The sequence below is a fragment of the Rousettus aegyptiacus genome, unplaced genomic scaffold (assembly GCF_014176215.1).
Source record: "Rousettus aegyptiacus isolate mRouAeg1 unplaced genomic scaffold, mRouAeg1.p scaffold_m13_p_1, whole genome shotgun sequence".
Taxonomy (NCBI): Eukaryota; Metazoa; Chordata; class Mammalia; order Chiroptera; family Pteropodidae; genus Rousettus; species Rousettus aegyptiacus.
The window spans coordinates 44,603,244-44,624,399 of NW_023416284.1; the positions used below are offsets into that span (position 1 = coordinate 44,603,244).

Here is a 21,156-nt window from a genome sequence, read left to right on the forward strand (position 1 = left end):
TCATCTCACCTGCAATATTCACCTCCATGGTTACCCCTTAGACTTTGTCATGCTTCCCATTACCATAATCACATTTCTGAGCATTCCAACTCTTTGAACGCCACCTCTGTCTTTACAATTCATTTTCTCTAAGATATCCTTAGACTGTCAGAGTTAAGGCACTCCAATTTTAACAATCCACCATGTCCTCTTGTTCCAACTCTCTTTCTAACCCATTAGATTCAATGTTCCTTTATTGTAGGCATTCTCTTGCTCTTTTCTCCCTCCACTGCACTGATGTGGCTCAAATAAAATTCTGCTTAAAGCAACCTCTTCATCTATTCCATCTCTATTCAAGCTGCTGAACTGGCTAGAGAAAAATTTAAAAAAAGCCTGGTGACTGCTCTTACTAATTTCATAATTTGCCACCACAAGGGGGCTCTAATTAGTGCCTGGCAGTCCTATTTTACAGTCAGCTTTTTGCTTTTTCCATCAGCTTGCTAAATCTCCATCTTTCCTCTTCTCTCATATCTGATGCTCTTGCTTCCTACTTCACTGAGAAAAATAGAAGCAATCAGAATGAAATTTTCACAAGCTATCTCCTAGTACATCTACCAGCCTACTCATCCCTATATCTTCTCTGTTCATTTAAAACAAACTTGTACACTATTTTATTCCTTCTGCTTACTCAAAGACACTGCTCCAGCAAATCTCTCTCACACATACATCATCAGTTTCATTGCTTTATACTGGGTTCTTCCCATCTGTATAAAACACGGTGCTCTTTTTAAAAGTCTGCTTTGAAAAAATTCTTTAGTGACCTTTTCCTTCACCTACCAACTCCATTTTTGCTGTCTTTTACAGTAAACTTCTCAGAAGAGTCATCTACATTTGCTTTTATCTATTTTGCTTTTCATATTTGCTCTTTATTTTCCTCTTATCAGGCACTCCTCTCCACCACTTCATGGAAACACCTTTTGTAAAAATCATCAGTGACAAACTTGTTTCTAGATCTAGTGATCAGTTCTTAGTTTTCAGCTGACTTGGCCTATTGCAGCATTTGACATAGTTAATCCTTCCCTTCTGAATCACTTCCTTTACCCTGGAATCAGGAATATTACCCTTCTGTGGTTCTCTTCCTACCTCAATGATCAAACATATTTTGTCATTTTTGCTGGTTTCTCCTCAATGTTCTGATTTCTAAATGTTGAAATGCCCTGGGAATCAGTCCTCAGACCTTTTCTCTTTTCTATCAGTGTTTCCACCAGGGTTATTTTATTCATTCTCATAGTTTTAAATATCAGCTAAGCTCTGATGATTTCTAAATTATTTCTTTATGCCAGACCATTCTCCTCACATATTGAACTGCCTATTTGATTTCTCTACTTGAGTGTTTAATTTACATGTCAAATTTAATTTATCAAATCCTGACCATCTGATTCCCATTTTATTCCTTCCAATCTCATTAGATGACAACTGCATATTTTCAGCAGTCAAGGTCTAAACTTTAAAGTTATCATTAACACCTTTTTTCTCTCATATAATCTAATAAAAAATTCTGTTGGCACTATTTCAACACCTAGACTCTGACTTCTTCTCACTACTTTTCCCAATATCTCTCTATCTTAAGCTACTTTTAGATAAAGTCTTATCTAGATTACTGCTATATACCTTAACTGGTCTCCCTGTTACTGCACTTTTCTCATTTTAGTCTATAATACGACATTCAGAGTGATTGTTTAAAAATGTATGTCTAATCATATCACTCCTCTGTGTAAAACTCTCCAATGTTTTCCATCTTCCTCAGTGTAAAAGCTAAAGTTTTCACCAATCCCTACTATAATCTGGCCAACCACTAACTCTGTGACCACTTTGCCTACCATTTACCCACTTGCTCACTCCACTCCAGCCACTCTGCTCTCCTCATTGTTCTTTGGACACTTACGCAAAATCTTAAATCAGGTCATTTGCACTGGCACTGTTCAGCATGCTTTTCCATCAGATATACATAAACCTCACTCCTTAACTCTAAGTTTTCTATTTAAATAGCACACCAGATTAGACCTTTCATTACCACTCTATTTAAATTACAACCTCTTTTTTCTAGAAATTCCTATTCCTATTCCCTATCTTCCATCTTCAATAATTCTTATATAACATAATATATGTTTTGATTATTTATTATATATCTTAATAGAATATGAGCTCCATGAGGAATTTTGTGTCTATCATCTAGAATCCTGCCTGTTATATACTGGCACTCGATACAGTTTTGTCAGATAAATGAATGAATGCAAAATCTTTATGTAAGTTGAAAAATTAGGGACACTTAAATATTTAACAATATGATAATGTCCAAATAAATCTTGGCATAGCAATTGATAAAAAAAAATGTTCCTCAAAGTTAACATTAAAAATATTTGGTGAAAATAAATATTTGGAATGTACACTACTGTAAGTTTGTATAGATTGTATATTTAAGACCTGTCTTTTATAGAATAGAATAGAATAAAAAAAGTTGTTAAAATTTGCATATAAAATGGTTTGTAATATAATTTATAATACATAATTTTTATTATTAACTTCAAATATGTAAGAACAAAAAATTGGAAAGAAGTACAGCAAAATAATAATGGCTAATATTATTTAATATTTCTGTAAAAGGTTTAGTTCATGAAATTGAACAAGCTAATTAATTAAAAATATAAATGAAACAAAAGGTAAAGCAAAATTATCATTATTTACTAATGGTATAATTATACATAACTAGAAAACCTAAGTAAATTTGAAAAGCCATTAGAAGCAAAAAAAAAATCAGTAAGGTTATGGGTTGAAAACTTATTAAGCAAAAATAAATAACTTCCCAATATATAAAAAGAATTGTCAATAAGAAAACAGTATCATAGAATAGACACCAACCAAAAGAAACAATATCTCGAAGTAAATCATATAAGGAATATATAGTACCTAGATGAAGAAGATATGTAAGCTCTTAAATCAGCCTTTTGAAACAGGAATCTGACTACCAAGAATTTACCAAATGGACATATACACAAAATTCAGTATGTTTCACAATGACATTTTAAAAGTATTTATTAAAGTATTACTAGCATTAAAATAAAATAAAACTATGAGTACTTATTGGTAAGAAATTGGTTAAATAAAATGAACTTTCAAGCAATGGAATGTAATGTTGCCAGAAAAAAAATGAGGTGGCTCATTCTATGTGTTAACATGAAAAAATCAGCAAAAAACAAACATGTAAGATGTTATTATTATTTTATATAAAGTTATAACTTTATTTTGTATCAATAATTAAAAAATTATATATGGAGATATATATCATGGTATATTCACAAAAATTTCTGAAAAGAAACAAAGAACTATTTCAGTGATTTTCCTTGGGAAGAGCAGCTGGTGAGAGGTATATATGGGAGGACTTAAAATTTTCATTTTTCATCCTCTGGATTTTTTAAATATTAAAACCACTTTCGTGTTTTAATTTTCTTAAAATTTCATCATGTGTGACCTGCATATTTGGATGATACTTCTTTTACTTTTGTTTATACATATAAGAATTTTTAAAATAATGAACACTACTCAGGTTTTTTTCTTTCTTTTAAATCCCAGTAGTTTAGAGTCTGGATGATCCTACATCCCGTATACCCTTTAGCATAACCCTTTATAAAATGTATACCTATGTTAAATGAATAGGAGAGTTTGTTCCATAGAATTTTAGAAGACAGATACCAAAAAATTAATTTTTTGTTTGAGAATTGTTAATCTGTAGCTCTCTTGCAATAATTAGGTAACCGGAGTAGTTAATTTAAAAGTCACTCCTAGATAATGACAAAAAACCATTTTCTCTGTGATAAAGTTATCTGAATCTTACTGTCCTTTATTGTCAAAGAATGTGCAATTGTCTCATCCAAATAGAATCAAGTTCACTTCAAAACAATTTAAAAGGTATAGAATTCTATTTTAGAATGTTTTCACTGCCAATTTTTAAACTTTTTTTTATTGAAAATGGGCACTAAAGGAAAGGTTTCTCTGATCTCATGTTCTAAAGCTAAAGAAAATGTGTTTTACTTAGTGTATGATTATGACTTCATCAGTAATACAGTAATACAGGAATAAAGATCTTTCACATACGTTAATTCATTTATATTTTTGTAACAACTCTTTGAAATTGGTATTACTATTTTATCATCACATCTCCTTCATGGATGACAGCCAGGGGCCTGAAGGAAGGAAGTCACCAGGGGAAGGTTTTAGAATAAAGGAGAGTATTGGGAAACCACAACCAGCAGGGATTGGTGACAGTAAATCAAGGGCAGAGATAGAAAATATATAAAGATCACTGATTATGTGTTATTAACTTACTAAGCCTTTTACATGTGATAAACCATTTAATCCTCAGAACAATCCCATGCTGATTTGACAAACGGTGTAATAAAGACTCAGCAAGGTTAAATAAGTTGTTCATATTCTTACAGCATTGGCTGGGAAGAAGTGCATACCCCGGAATCCAAGACAGCCCAGATCACTGCTTCCTGCAGCTTTTCCTCAACCCCATCTATAAATACACCAGCCCCCATTCACTGGAGGTGGCCATACATACGGCAAGCCTGCCACCTGAATTTTGTCTTTTACAGCAGCCTAGAGCTACTACAGCTCAAACCATAGACAGTTCACTGGGCTTCTGAAAAAAAAAAGGAGCCCTTTCCAATTCCCAGTTCCAGAAGCCCCGCCACAATAGCATCTTGATCTCTCTGCATGTCTGTCCACAAGCCTTGGATTGTGTTGGAAGTTGGCTTTTCACGGCCTTCTGCTGCAGACATCACGCGCATACACAGTAGTGCCTCCTTCTCTCTGAACCCACTCCTTCTGTGTATCTGCCTCTAGCCTCGGCCTCTTGCATGCCACTAGGTTGTTTATGCTTTCCTGGAGACTGTGAACTGTGCAACCCAGCAAACATCTGTTATTTTTTTTTTTCAATGAGCTATGAAGCACCTTTCCAATACTTCCTTGAGTATTTTCCCTTAATATTCTCCCTTAGCCCTAAATATATTTTAGAGTTCTCTTTTTTAACTCTCTATTTACTCACATGTGGTAGCTTACTAATTCTTCCTGTTAAATTTTTTCTTGTTTAAATGACTGTATATCTTTTGTCTTTTGACTGAACCATACTTTTACAGTAGGGGGTCAGGTAGAGCAACACGAATTTTTAGTCGAGCATAGTTTCCAAATAGGCAACCAACAGATGCACTTACTAATACAGTAGCAGAACTACAGATAACTTGAAAGCTAACTTGTCAGAAATTTTTGAAGCAATTCAGGAATGATAACACTGAAAAGGTATAATTGGGCTCCCTGAGAGATATGTTGTGGTCAAGGAACCTTTGGGTGCCTTCATACTTGCAAATGATGCTATTTACATAGTAAATTAGAACTTGGTGCTTTATAGTTTACTTGTGCACTCACATGGGTTTTCTTCTTGAAAAATGGTATGAAGTAGTCAGGAAAATACTTTATTCTTCAGATAGAAGAGGAAGCTAAGCTGAAGAGAAATTACATATTTGGCTGAAAGAGACCTGGAGGAAAAGGTCCCCATGTCTTCACATTTCTACTCCTGAATTCTCCCCACTGCACCACACTGCCTCTCAAATACTACCAGCTGGGCATCAGCAAGTTTTTTTTTTCTTCTATGTAGGAAACCAATTCTGAATTCCAGAATCAAGTAATTTCACAGAAAACAATTTTTGATTATAGAGAAAAACATGTATGATACAACCTCTGAGAATATGAATATGAAGAAAGCACTGTGGTTTAAAGAAGTGTTTTCCCTTTTTAATTTTCTTATTATTTAGACACGGAGGCTGTGATCTGCTGGTGTGCTTGCTATGGCGTGAGCCACGTTCTCTGTTGATTTCTCTTCTGTCTTATTTATTAATTTTGCACCCAATCATCTTTTTCTTTTTCATTGCACACAATAACATTCAGTACTGTACACTTGAAATTATTTTGCCATGCTGCTGTGCAAGCTTGCATTTTTTTAAAAAATTGGAGACATTAATGTATTACTATTTAGAAACTCTGAAAAAGATTGGATAGTATACATATAAATCATCTATGCATTTATCAGTAATTAATTGCTTTCACATACCGAGAATGTTCAATAAATAGCTGATGAAAAATGAAAAGGTACCTCAGCAGAGGCAGATTATCAGAAGAGCAGGATTTTACTGAATTGGTCTTTTATAAAAGCATTATAGTGAGCAGTTTACTTCTTTATAAGGTCTGACTACAAGGGAATCAGAAACATTGACCTCTTTTTTTTTGAAAACAGAAATTCTTGGAAATAAATATGAAAGGAATCATATAATTATCTTGCTTGTCTCATTGAGAAGCCAAATGCATTATAAAAACAAAACAAAACAAAACAAAACAGAACAACACCCACAAAACCTTACCTATGTCTTCTTTTGAGAGCAGAGGCAAGACTATAAAGCCTTGATTTGTAAATTCCCAAGTCATCATTTAATTTTCTTTTATTGGCCTATTTGGATAATTTTCCAAAGTTGCTTCTTTTAAAAAAATTTTTTTTTAGATCTTCTCCTTCAGCTTTACACCTAATTTATCTATTCCATAGCTATCATTTCAAACACTTCCAAGTAGCTGTTCTCAATAGGAAACCATATCCGAATATCAGAATCATCTAGGAAGCATTTCAAAACACATCTCTCTTTTCGTTTTCTCTTCCCTACCATGTACTGACCCTACTCCTGAAGGCCATTTCTGAAGTCACTCATTATAAATGTCCTTGGAATAAATTCATGGAAGCACTGGTAATATGATCCTTTCATAAGACCTTTTGACTGCATATGATAAAGACAGCAAAGAATTTGCTGAATGAACAAAAGTCACGAATCACCCAAGCTTAGCAAAAAACAGGTTATAGACTAGGGCAATAAAAGATAGAAAATAAGTTACATTTTTAATATTCTTTCCATGTTAATAATCTCTAAACTGTTACTGACAATAGTTACAAGGAATTTTAAAATGTATTACCTCTGCACATTTATGCTCCCAATGGTTTATTATAATAAGATTTTAATCATACAGAGTTGTTCCAGTTCATCCACCCAAGATATCATTACTCTGTAGAATAACTAAAAGATGGGCAATACTCTAGTGTGTTTATTATTACGCTCTGAATAACTACACCTAGAGAATTGAACTCAATCAATCACTCCACCTAAAAATTAACAGGTGGGGGAAAAAAAAGCATAAGTACCTTAGAGACAGCTTAAGTGTTTCTCAGAAGAAAGGCCTTGACCGGATATGGGTAGATTTTTGAGAAGAGTGAAGAGGAAGCAGAAAGACCTAGTCTTTGATGTTAGACACCCCTGGCTTTACTCATTGTTTCATGTTTCTAAGTCCTGAAATCATAAATATCTGAAAAGCCCAGCCTTCTCTGAAGTCTTCCTTTCATATGCAATTGGTTCTCTTCTCGATATATTATTACTATGCCTTTGCACCTCTTTTAGCTTCTTCCTTAAGTAACAGTCTCCACTCACTGCCATTGCTGTCCCTAGCTATGGATAATTAGACCAAGAAAAGAAAACGTATCTATGAGATCTCATTCATAGCCTGGCCCAAACTTCTGATGTCCAGTGAAAGTCTGACCCAGGGATTTTGGGATTAAAATCCAGTTCCTGGAGAGAGCTAAGGTGGAAGATCAAGAAGAACTTATATACTTATTAATTTTATGCAAGGTTAAAGGAGTATCATAGCAGAAAATGAATAATCGGAATTATCTCAAACTTGGAATAGGCAAAAGAGATTATTGGGTGTCCCTTCAGATATTACTACTGGCTGGACTTTGTTTGACTAAGGTATTTTTTTTACTCAATGAGAGTGTAAGTTAAGTTATAGATTTGTGTCTGGTAGAGAGGCCAATAATTTCCATCCAATTGAACAGATATAGCAAAGCTTACAACTTCTTGCCTAGAAGACATTAACTAACACTTTTGTATCTAAACCAGCTACCTTATTTTAACATTCTTTGATTAAATTCCCTATATACATCTTGCTCCTAAAATATTCGTTGGACCAGTTTTAATATCTTTCATATCATTTTTATTAATCAATGAATTAAATAAAATATTTAACATGTGTTTTGTATTTGTATGAAATCATAATTTTCAACATCTTGAGAATTAGATTTTGACAGTTCTGGAGTTCATCCACCGAGGTGTCCAACAAACTCACTTTACAGAAACAGGTAAACTGTGTTGCCAGAGATATGCATTTCATGGGCTACTAAGCCCACAAAATATCATTTCTTGGGTCCCAGAGTGAATTTCTAGTGACTTTGCTGATTCTCTGTTTTTGTTTGTTTGTGTGTTTGTTTGTTTTTCTCTCTAGTTTTATCCTCTCAGCCCCCAACTGCCACCCTGTTCTCTCCTGGCTGATAAGTTATTCTTGTGTTTAGCAGTTACAAACGCATATTTGGCTTTATGATTTTATCGTTTGGTGATTGAAAGAAAACAGAATACAGTTTGTTAGCTTTTTTCATTTGTATCTATTAGTGAGCTCACATCAATTAAAAATTTTATGCCTACTGGGAAGAAAAATAGTTGTTTGAGATCTATACCAGTGAAGGTTTGTATTTTTATGTCTACTTCCAACCTGTGACTGAACTATAAAACAAGCCAAAAACTGTGTTTCTTGTGCCTGTGATCAGAAAAAGTATCTTCATATCCATAGAAAGTGTTAAGAGATCAGTGCTACCTCTTAAATTATAGCAACTTTGTTCTGATTTATTTGGTGAGATAATTAAGTGCTTATGAAATAGATCACCTACCAAATTCACAAATGTAAGAAAACGAACTTCTAATTATTTTAAATCTGCTAGACCCTTAAGGAAAAAGTATTCTTCTTATATTAACTGCTATCTTAGAATTATTTTTGTATGAGGATCTAAGTTTATATAATTATGATAAGTATTTGGACAAATTAGACTGGTTTAGTGATTTTGATTTTAAAAATCAATAATAGCATTTTGTCTTTTCCTTGAATTAATCAGTATGGAATATGAAGTAAGCACACTTTTTGAAAAAAACAAGGTTTGGGTTTATTTTCTCATGAAAAGACTAGTTAAGATAAACTTTTAAAACTTTTTATTGGTTTAAACTTTTTCTTGGTTTCCTGATCAAGTAAGTTAACATTATTCCTAATGTCTTTTAATGTTATAAATAAAGTAAATTTGTGTTCAAATGAATTGAATCATCATTCCAAGAAACATTTTTATAACAGTAATCATGTTTTATAGTGTCAGCTTAAACATAATTTCCAAGATCTTTAGGTAACTTAAATATGAGTGTTAATGTTTATGCCTGCTTTCTGAAAGAATAGGTCACAGAGGGGCAATCAGAGCAAGTAACTGTACACGACTCTGTTATTCAGTATTGACAATGACCTGGATTTTGAATTTTTGACACATGACTCTCTACGGAATGAGTTGAAGTCCTCCTAAGCTTGGCCTGGTCAGAGGATGACTCGTGGTTTTCACTTACGGGCTGAGGTTTGAGAACAGCAGTGTTGAATTTATAGGTGCTATAAGTTCATTAAGTGACTACACTCAACTTCATGCTTTTCAATCAGCCAATCCTGGCTTAGAGTCTGATATAAAAGAGCTTTTAAATAGGGCTAAAGGTAAATATATAATTTCTTTAGAAGTTGTCATTCATTTTTACACTTGAAGGTATGATTGATTAATAAAAAAGGAAGATTGTGTACTGAAATAACCATGTGAATCATAGCTGCTAACATGATAATACCCTGCGTGTAGAAATTAGTTTGACCTTTTCATAGAAAGAAAGTACTTGTAGTTCTATTATTGTTCTGTGGCACATCACATTTTTTTTTTCCAACATTAAAAAAAGGATGGCAGATAAAAACTCATACTTCGCATTACATCTAATGACTTATTTTATTTAATATTTAAATAACTAATAATTATGATTTTCAAATAACAGTATAAAAACACAGTGAAAATCTTGTTTTTTATGTCCCAGATCCTATCCTACTCTCTGAGGTAATCACTTTCATTTGTTGAGTATCCTTTCAGAAGTTTTTAAAATGCATACTCAATAAATACAAATATATATTCTTACCTTTTGAACCTAAAGGTAACCTACTGCTTTTTTTAACTTAATAATAGATCTTAGAAAAATTTTCCTATCAGTACACTTTCTCTTATTTTTTGTAACTATATAGTAGTATCTCGCTTTACAGCTATATCTCTGTTAAAAAAAATGAGTTGTTTTTATTATTCCAATCTTACAATAAATTTGCATATATATTATTTCATATGTGAGCTAATTTTAGTAACTGTCATATATTTCATCAATATGTTCAATATTTAGTCAATATTTAGAAACTGAAGTATATTCAAAAATGAGATTTGTGGGTCAGAGTGTACATGTATTTTAACATTTTTTAACATTTATTTATATGGCTAAATTGCCTGCCATAGGAGTTGAATCTGCTCACAGTCCCACTACTGATGGATGAGACTCTACCAGGATACTAGTGTATTCTTTGCCTTTGACTCTGCTTATGGTGTTTGTTTAATATTTCTTTTTTCTTTTCTTTTTCTTTTTTCCATACTTTTCAATATACTTTTTATGGGTTTTTGAATTAAAGTTTTGCCCATGTTTTCTTTTAGAATGATTTTTATTATTTTATTTTTCTATATAAAATTCAGAACTGGTTTTCTGGTTCTAAAATAAACTGGGAAAATGTCACTTTAAATTTATAAATTAGTTTAGAATTATATCTCTATGATGTTGAATCTACCTATTCAAACATGGAATGTGTTTCCATGTGTTTATGTTTTCTTTTGTGTCCTTCAGTACTATACTAAGGTTTTGTCTTATATGTTTCCCGTTTAGTATATTCTTAGATATTTAAGCTTTTTTTGTTGTTGGTGCTAATCTAAATAAAATATTTTATTCACTATATTGCCTAACTGGTTGTTGTTTGTAATAATTTATAACTGATTTGCTTGGGTTTTCCAGATATACTCTCATATTTCCTACAAATAGTGACAGTTTACAGTCTTAATTCCAATGTTTAGATCTTTAATTTTTTATTCTCTGCTCTAATTTATATCCCCAGAAGAATGTTAAAAAATAGTTATAATAGTTGCATAATTATCTTTTCCCTTACTTTAGTAGAAATCTTTTAATGTTTTATCTTTAAACATGGCTTTCATGCTAAGATATTTTATCTTGTTAAGGAAATATTCATATATTCCTAGATAATTCAGATTTTTTTTTCCAAATCATGAATGAATGTTGAATTTTTCAAATGACTTTACAATGTCTCTAGAAGTAATTCCATGTTGTTTGCTTATTAAATCTTTACCTGAATAAATTTACTAATGTTGAATTATTTTTATATTCTTGGATCCTGGATTTATAAGTAAGATTTCTTTAGGTTTCTTTTTTGTGCAAACTTTGTTAGATCTTGGTTTCAAAGTCACCTACTTTACACATTTTAATTGAGAATATTCATTCTTTTTATGCTTTTTTAGTAGTTTGGAAATCATAAGAATTATACACTCTTTAATGGTTTGGTAAATTCTTCTGGGAAAATCATTGGCTTGGTAATTCATTGAAGGAGGATAGATAACTGATAAATTTTACAATTTTTTCTCTTTGGATTTTTCATATCCTCAAGGGACAGTTTTGGCAGGTCATATTTTCCATTAAAAGTATTCATTTTATCCAGGTTTTCAAATGTATTTTCCTCCAATAGGGCATGCTTTCTCAATAGGGGCGATATATCTTTGATATACAATGTTTTGTATCACTCCAAATTTCCACCCTCTTGATAAAGTCTTATTCCTTAGAATTTAATTTTCCTCACTCAGAAGAAATTAAATTAAATTTACTTCTTAAGGAAGCAAAAAAAAAAAAAAAGTTTGAGACACATTATAGTAGATTAAAATACTTTTGGAGATTATAGTATTATTATCTGTTTCTATGTTTAACCCTTTACTATTTCTTATTTTTGTATTTATATCTTTTTTCTTGATTCAAAATAATGTTAGATATTTTATTTTTATAACTTCAAAAAATTAGTTTTTGGAATTATGTATTAATTCTAATTACTTTTCTAGCTCATTAATTTCTTCCTAAATTATTTATTTAGTAGTGTTTTCTACCCTTTGTGTTGGTGCTTATTTAAATAATTAAGCTAATGCCGGGTCATAGAATTTTAAGTAGTATTTTTATTTATCAATATTTTCTAGAAATTATACAATTTTTATTCACAAGAGTAGTTGAGATTTTTTTTATTTATAATTTCTAAGTGGAGAGATTTTCATTGTCCCAATTTTTCTATTAATATCTAGTTTTATTATATTGTGATCATAGACTATTGTTCATGATTCTTTATTTCTAGATTTTATTAAAGTTTTCTTTATGGTTTAATATATGGCCATTTTTTTCATGAATAAAATATTAGCCTTTAAAAAGAACATATGTTTCTACTTTTGAGGCACAGAGTCTGATATATCTAGAGTTAGACTGAGAGAGATGAGTAAAATTCTTCTATTTTTGGTCTCCTATCTATATGTCTTTCTATCTCCTGTACTGTCTGGTTATATAAGTTGCTGCTATGATGCATTTAGTTCATAAATATTCATAACTTTTACACCTTCATTTTGAATTTTACTTCTTGTGTTATAAAGTGTCATTCTTTGTCTCATATAATACTTATTTGTCCCAGACCCAACTTTTCCAATATCAAGGTCAAACTTCTGCTTTCTTTTTCTTCTTCTTTGTATGTGTTTGAGGATAAGGCATTATCCTGGTAAAACTTTGATTTTCTTTTCATTTTCAGCCACCCTAAATCTTTTAAAAAATGTATCTCATAATGAGTTTTGCTTTTAACTCAATTTGAAGATTCTTTTAAAAAATAACTTAAAAATATATTTATTCAGAAGTATTTATCTCAATTCTTGGTTACAAGTTTGTGTATGTCTTACTAGATGATTGGTTTTCTTTGCTGTGTACATGGATATGTGTGTGTTTATATGTGTCTGCGTGTGTGTTAATGGTTTCTGTGATATTTAGAAAGGGGTGCATTGAGGTATATATTTGCTTTCTAGTGGCTACCTTTATAGTTAAATAATATTAAATTCATCATCTATTATTTAAGACATAATTATTAGTTATCAATGACAATAAATTGGCATGCATCCTCTTCTTTTTCTTACTCTGTATTTTATCCATTATCATATTTTATTTAAAAATTAATTTTCTTACTGTTTATCTTTGCATTGTTACATATATCTAGTGAGAATCTATTGAGTTCATATCTGTAAAGCGATCAGAATATTGCCTGGCAACAGCAAACACTATGCAAGAGTTATCTATTTTTATTAGATTTTTTTTTTATTCATTGCAAAATACAATAGTCACAATTTTTATGGCCTCTGTGGCAACTTTTTGTAAGTTTTGATGCTCTTTTTCATAATTTTTCTCGTAGCATCATTGTATCCTTTTTGTGCAAGCTTCTTTATCATAACTTTGTAGAAAGTTCCTGAAATGTTGGATTCAAGGTAGCTTTCCTGTCCTCTCAATCAAAAATTCATACTTTTCATCGTAGATTGTTATATTAATGACCCCTAACAACTGACAATTCCTCATGTCCATGCTTTTATGCTCTTTCCACATTGACTCTAGACAGCTCTATGACTTGTAGCTAATGGGACATTAGCAAACATGACACACGCAGAAGCTTAAAAAGGGCATGAACATTGGAGCCTGTCTTCTCTCTTGCTGCTGGCAACTCTACCTTTACGTAAAAATGTCTGACCTACCTTCCTGGAAAGAGGCCCCAGATGTCTAAGACATCCCTTACGAGGTCCAAGTATATGAATGAGACCTGCTGACACTACTTGGAGCAGAGAAAAGCCACCCCAATTGAGCACATCCCAATTTGTCACTTCATTGAATTGTAGGCAAATAATTGGTAGCTTCTTAAACCATTGTTTTGGGTGGTTTGTCATGCAGCTATAGATTACAGGTTCACTTTTATTGCTGCCTTCAAAACAGACTGCTTCCAGTAATTATGGCTTTTCTGTAGACTTACTCCCTCTGAGTCTCTGAAGTAAATCTAGTTTAGGAGACTATCTGCCAACAACTCTGTGCTCCCCAGTTCTTACAAATAAAGAAGAGGGCTTCTACATGTCACAGTAATTATTTCATCTTCAAGGATCATAGTTTTGCTGACTTGCTGCCACAGGGTCTCCTGGAAACTGTCCTTTCTCTCCTTCTATGTGTGCCTCTTCTGTCTTACTTGTTCTGCTCCTGCTCCATTTATTGAGAGACATAGCTGCTTTTTCATTTTATGGTAAACCCCTCACTTTTAGGGAACATTTTTTTTTGCTGGTACTTTGAGATGTCCCTACTGCTGGTCCCATTTGATTCTCCTTCCTGTGCCTTTTAACATATGATTTCTGCCCAAGCTCAGCTGCTTTTAGCAAACTTTACAGGTAATTTGGAGTTTGTGAATAAAATCTGTGTAAGTTTGCTGAAAATGGCATTTGATATTTTTCTTCATTCTCTTTGTTAGTTTATGTAATTTTCAGGGAGGAGTGGGAAAAATGTTTAAATAAGTGAAGTTAACTTCATACTGGTGTCCACTTAATTCTATTTTGCAGCAAGAAACTTTTGGGTATATTTTTTCTGAAGATGATACAATAATCTTGGTTGCTTTAATAATAAATATCTTTCAAAGCTCTAATATTCAGAGGGAGGAGAATGCTACTCAAACTGTTTCTCCCCCACTCCCTTCTATTTAATCACAATTTAGTTTTCCAACCCACACTCTATTCGGGCAACGGTCTCTTTATATTTAATAAGTCTGACTAATTAATCCTCACCGTGGTTCAGGAAAAAAAGATTATAATGTCATTATTTTACAGACAGAGAGTGTGTCAGATTTATTGGCTTCTCTCCAGATGCTCATTGCCTTAGTATTAATTTTGACCTTGGGCTCAATTTCAAACTAATAGGTAAGGTGGATGGTATAGAATGTAAAGCAACAGGTCCAAGGAGGCAGCATCTTAACTATGGAGAACTGGGTGTTCTACATTCCAGGGGCTAATGTTTGGAAATATTTCCTCCAAAACCATGAAGGAGAGACAGCCCAGGGCAGGAGTCCGTTAAGTCCCTACATGGTATGCTCTCAGGTATGATGTTCATTGCATACATATGTAAAGCTGGTTTGGGTTAATGGGCGACTAATAAAAAGTTATTGCCACTTCTTTGGCAAGCTCTTATTTGTACTTTAATACACACTTCAGAAGGGATCTAATTCCCTGTCCCATTTCCCATTCAGCTAGAGAAATTTACTCCCACTAATGTAATTGGTATGTGCTTCTGTTGTGTAATACTTGTCCATTTTGGGCTTTCATCGTTGCTTCTCTCACTAAGCTGTGAGCTCCTTAGGTGAATGGACTGTGTGTCCTAATCATCTCTGTACCCTAGCATCTGGCACAGTGTATTGTGCTCAGTATAAAATGAGTGTGCTATAATGTTTATTGGAATAAATTGAGAAATAGGCCAGTTTTACCCATTAAAGTCTTTCCGGTCTCTACCTAGTTGTAGTAGTTCAATCCACAGTTACTGCATCGTTATCTTTTTCTTTGTTTTGTTGTCAGCTTTCTTTCTCTTCCTATAATTGAGAGGGCTGGACCACTGGAAATCTGTCTCCCCCTACCCTCATTCCCTATAGCAGGCCTCCAGCTACCTGTGTTCTTCTAAGCTGAGCAGTCAGCCAGCCAGGCTCCCGGGTGCCTGTTGCTCAGTCACACAAATTGCTAAGTTGTGGGACCCACTTCCAGGGTGTCTTGGTAGAGCACCTCTTCAGAGGTGATCTGACTCCTTGGTTCGATAGCACTGCGCTTATGTCCTCTGGAGCTCTTTTGTGCAACAGGAGAGCACCCGGCTCTCACCCTCACACCGGCTCCTTTCCACTTAATTTGCCCTGCTCACTTCCTCTCCTCCCCCAGTCTTAAGCTCTGAGTGTCCTCTCTCCTCCCCCCCGCCCCCCGCCATCCCCCTTTGTGCCACCCTTGGCTGCGGAGCTTCTAGCACTGTGTTCATGGCAGATGAATTGCGAGTGACTGACACGTTCCAGGGACCGCGAATCGCAGCGCGCGGGCGGCAGGGGGGAGGGTGTGTAGTGGCAGACTGCCTCTGGGATTATGAATGGGGGCGGGAGGGGGTGATGAGTTTGGGGTTCATACCAGGATTTTAGGTATCCGGCTTTGGATAGGCACGCAGGGCTGTGCGTATTCCTTCAGCTCTGGTGAGAAGGGAGATGCTGCGAGCTCCTGGTTGGAAGTGAGGGTTATTTTGCAAAACTCCCTTGGTATCTTGCGGGTGGAGTACTGCGGGAGGTCTACGAGGTAGGTGGGGAGGAAAATAAGAGAGGTGGGGTATCAGGGAGAAGCCAGCCGGCTGGGGACGGTGTGTCTTGCTCCTTAGAATTGACAGGTGGTGGCCTCAGCAGTTACAGCCTACTACACAGCATCTAGTCTATGCAATACGATCACATTGTTATTCCCCGCACCGGGCTGAAGAGAGCAGCGCGGCAGACCAAGTGCCACCATCGAGCGGGGGAGGTGAGGGGAGGGGTGCAGTAGGGATACAGAGAGTGGGCTTTGGGGCACCAGTGGAGGAAAGAGAAGCTCAGGGGCGCATCGCGGCCGCCTTTATAGCCAGGCCGGGGTCCTGGACGCCGGTCGGTCCGCGCGCGCGCTCCGCAGCCGCCCCCGGCTCGTGCGCCCCTTTCCGGGTCTCCCAGCCCCGCCTTGGCGACTGCGGGTTCCCACTTGCCGGCCGAGCTGCACGCTATTGGCGTGCGACGGTCCCCCAGGCTGGTTCTTGTGCCCTGGAGAGTGGGAAAGGCTCGCTCGCATTGCACAGACGAGCTGTACCAGGCGGAGCCGCGGCCGGAGCCCCGGCGCCCAGAGCACGGTGGCTACAACGGTGCATCAGCGGCGCCTCGGGCAGGAGGAGGGAGACTTCCGCCAGGGTAGCCTGAGGTAAGGGCTGCCCAGGAGGCTGCGGGTTTATTTCCTTCCACCCTTCTCTTACTTCATCACTCCCCCAAGCCGAAATGGAGAGTGTAAAGTGCTTTGAGTCTGATGGGGCGTGAGGGGGGAATGGGGCCGCGCAAGGACGGTCTCCTTGACGGCGTTATTGCCGCTTGTAGTAAATCCGCCAACTGGCCCTTTCTCTTTACCCGCTCTTTCTTTGCTACTGCGTCCGCCCTTGGGCCTCTTAGAAGGAGGGAGAGCCGAGGGGGGATAGAGAAAGGCAGAGGGATTCTCCCAGGAGTGGGTGATAGATTGGCGCGCGGTGCCTAGTGATTGACTGCGGGCTGCGGGCGCCGGAGGGAGCCTAAAGTACCCAAGAGTTTGCAGGGCTGTGGCCCCAGGACGGACAGTCCTGTATGTCTGGGTGGCTGGGGCACCGATGGGGCGCACGCAAGCTGCAGCATAGGAAAGGCTCTGCTGGGAACTTTTGGGGAATCTCAGTTTCACGTTTGGGAAGGGGTCTGCGATGTGTTCAGGGCCTGGCACTTTCTAAGTTACGTGTGTAGGTCAACCCCACCCCCACACCCCCACCTCTTTCCTGCCTTCCATCTTTCTGTTTTGCTTCCTTCCCTTTTTCACAGAACTCGCACCTCTTCCATGTGCCATACTTCAAACAAAATCCAAACCCACCGTAGTCAATAGCTTTAAAACAAGTATAAAGAGGAGAGCACAGAGACATATCTCTGAATTATAATATGGTTCATTTAAAAGGCATATATATTATATATTATATGTATATGATATAAAACATGTAAATAACAATGTTTTATATCATATACATATAATATTAATATAGTATAGTTTATACTATATAGTATAGTATATATTATATATAATATACACACAAGCCTGGGGTAATTTTTAAGAAATACTTTGAGACTCTTACCTAGAATTACATTTGCATTGTTTACATTACATGTATATGATGTCACTAAACAGAGATGGTCAATCCATGCATTCTGTGCCTTAGATCTGTATGAGATGTAACTGTTCTTTGAATCACATCCATCTTTTAAATTCAGAGGTTTCTAGCTACTTGAAAGCCCTGGGCTGCAAGAATAAAAGGCCATGTAGTTAAAAAAAAATACAAATACTGTTTTTTTTTTTTAGTGGCCCACCCACTTTCTCCTCTTTCCTTTTACTAAAAGCTGGTTGTTATGTCAATAATTTTCATAAAAACAGAAACAATTTGGGGACTTCAAAGTGTTTTTGCTCAGGCCTGAGAAGCAGGGAAGAGTCTGGAATTTATCTGACAAGAAGGTGGATAAGGCAAATGATTTCACTTCAGATAAGAGAATATTTGGCAACACTTTCCTCTGAGGGTACCTTATTTATCTTCCGAAATCCCAAGAGAGAACCCCCTTAATGTCAACACGTGTCTCCAGCATAACAATGGTCTATTCAACTCTTCAAATCAGTACTTGTAGGACTTGACTAGTAACATATTTGCTGGCTGTCTCAGTCCTTTTTTTTGAAACAGCAGAAAGTCAGTTAAACAAAATAATAATAAGTAAAATTGTTTAAAAGACTGGAATTGTTGCAATGATGTAGTTGATAGGTCAAAGCTATATGTCAATATTTCCGTCATCTCTCTACATTCTTTATTACAATTATGAGCTAAACAATTTTGCAATGTGTTTACTTGTATTTTTGTCTCAGCTGATTTGCTTTTTAGTTAATTTCTGACTTGACATATTTTGCAAAGATGAATTACCTTAAATTTCTCTAGAGGGTACCCACTTGGGTATTCTTGTTTCTTTTAAATAGAGTTGGTTTTTATTTAAGGAATAAGAAAGCAATCATTTATGGGTTTCTGATCTTGAATCTTTTGCCTGTCTAGAAACAGGTATTTAATAATAATGGTATGCACAAATAGGGATTCATGTTTGATAAAAATATTAGACAGAAATGATATTTTCATTTTGGTTTATGAACTGAAGATTTAAAATCATGAGGGAATAAAGAGTCCCAGGTTGCTCTTAATATCTTTTTGGCTTATTTTGGTTAGTGAGCAAGAGGTACATGATGTAGTTTTGAGTCAGAAAGATTTGGAGTTTAGAAATTTGGATTTATCTTTTATTATTATGGCACAAAATGTCATTGCTCTTCCCAAGGAAATTTTAGTTGTAGGGTTTGAAGAAGGTATGGGAATGTTGTTGATCACAGGATAAGTGGATTCCTTTAAGCAACTGGTGTTGCAATTGCCTTGTGGTAATATGAAAAACACTATGATGTGTGAAATCCCCCTTCAAGGAAGAGTTTTTTTGCCCCAGTTTCAGGGAGGGCTGTCAGCAGATAGTCTTCAAGGGTCAGTCTCTTGAATGATTGCCTGAGCTGAAGAAAGCTCCTTTGTTCAAGGTCATGCCCTTTCTAGGGCAACTCACATAGAAGGCCGATCCCTGTGTGAGTATGAAGGCCTGGCCCTCTCAGCCAACTTCAGTAACTCTGAAGGATCACTCTAACTCTGGATCATTCTAGCCCATTGCAGCCACATCTTCCTTTGCCCAGTTTTGCTTCCTTTTCCATTTTTCAGCTGTCGATATCAAGACAGTCCTTAATAAAATTGCATGGTCAGCTTCATCTCCAAATGAGCTCTCCCAGGGAAGCCAACTTGAAACAACACCTCCTCTATGTACGTTCATTTTACCAGTTTTAATCTTTTTGAAAATGTAGTGCCATTTCTTATAGGAGGACATTTCCAAGGCCTGCTCCTTTTCTGTCTCTCCTTGCTTTATTGTTCTTCCCGACTTTTATAGTACTTACAGTTTCCTGTCTCTTTTATATTTATTGATTTGAATGTTACATATCCCATTTCTATTCTTATAGCAGCTATTTTTATATTTTAAACATCCATATTTTGTCTTAGACGATATTAATAAAAATATCTGTTCTTCTCTTGAATAAATAGGGGCCTTATAATGTTGTAATTCTAATCATACTCTATATTTTATAATATATTGTGATAGAGTTCCACCTCATTTTTTATATTTACTGTGTCATTTTTATATTAGTTTTTTAAAAATTGTTTTTATAGTCAATGCTTATTTAAATTTATCCATATTTTCTGTGCTCATTCTTGCATACTGCATTCCTCTCCTTCCTTCTGGATTCACACTCCTTCTTGTGGAAGTAGTTCTGTGATAAGCATATGCAAATCATAAAAGTCTCTTAATTTTTAAATTTTTTTGAAACTATAGTTCCTCCTAATACTTGAATACTAGTTTATCTGGGGACAGAATTCTAAGTTGATATTATTTTTCTCATCACTTTGGAGATATTGCCATCTAGCCTCTATTTTTGGTGACAGAGATTGTATTTTGGTGGCTCTTAAGATTATTACTCTTTCACTGATGTCTTGTCTCTTATTTAAATTGTCCATTGAGCTATGATTTTCTTTTTTAATTTTTAGAAGTACTATTTGATGAATTTCATACCTACGTTTTTCCCCTAGGGTTTCTATCCTTTTATTATGAATTCTATCCCTATTTTATCTCTCTAAAAATTATACCTATACTTATTTTATAGTTCAGATTGTTCTCTCACTAAAACTCTTCTGGGTGTTACTCATCCCAGTGGCTGGATCTGCTGGTTCTTTCAGAACTTTAAAGTGGATTATTTCCTCTTGTGGTTGTTATTTGGTTTATGAGCTCATCTTCAGCCAGATTTTTGCTTTTTGGGTTTTCCTTTTTTGTTTTTCCCCATGGTAGTCATATTTTCTCCAGGTTTTGAAAGTTTCCCTTAGAGCGATATTGTGTTTACCTCCATATAACATTTCAAGGTTTTTCTGGTCTAGGATTAGCTTTAAACAAATTACTGTTATAATTGACATATAACATTATATTAGTTTCAGTTATAAAACATAATTCTTTGATATCTGTATATATTATGGAATGCTTACTACATTAAGCCTAGTTAACATCCATAGGATCAGCATTTTGACTGATTTCTTGGCTTGAGATTCTTGCACCATGCAAGTGATGTAAATTCAA

General features: G+C 35.2%; 1 protein-coding gene across 1 annotated transcript in view; it reads left to right on the plus strand.

Annotated features, from left to right (window-relative positions):
- Window positions 1-16,303: 16,303 nt before the first annotated feature.
- PDE4B (phosphodiesterase 4B) overlaps window positions 16,304-21,156 on the plus strand; it is a 467,156-nt gene continuing 462,303 nt past the window's right edge. The window contains exon 1 of the mRNA XM_036234930.1: window positions 16,304-16,474. The gene's annotated coding sequence lies outside the window, so the exon portion shown is untranslated. The remainder of the gene's footprint in view (window positions 16,475-21,156) is intronic.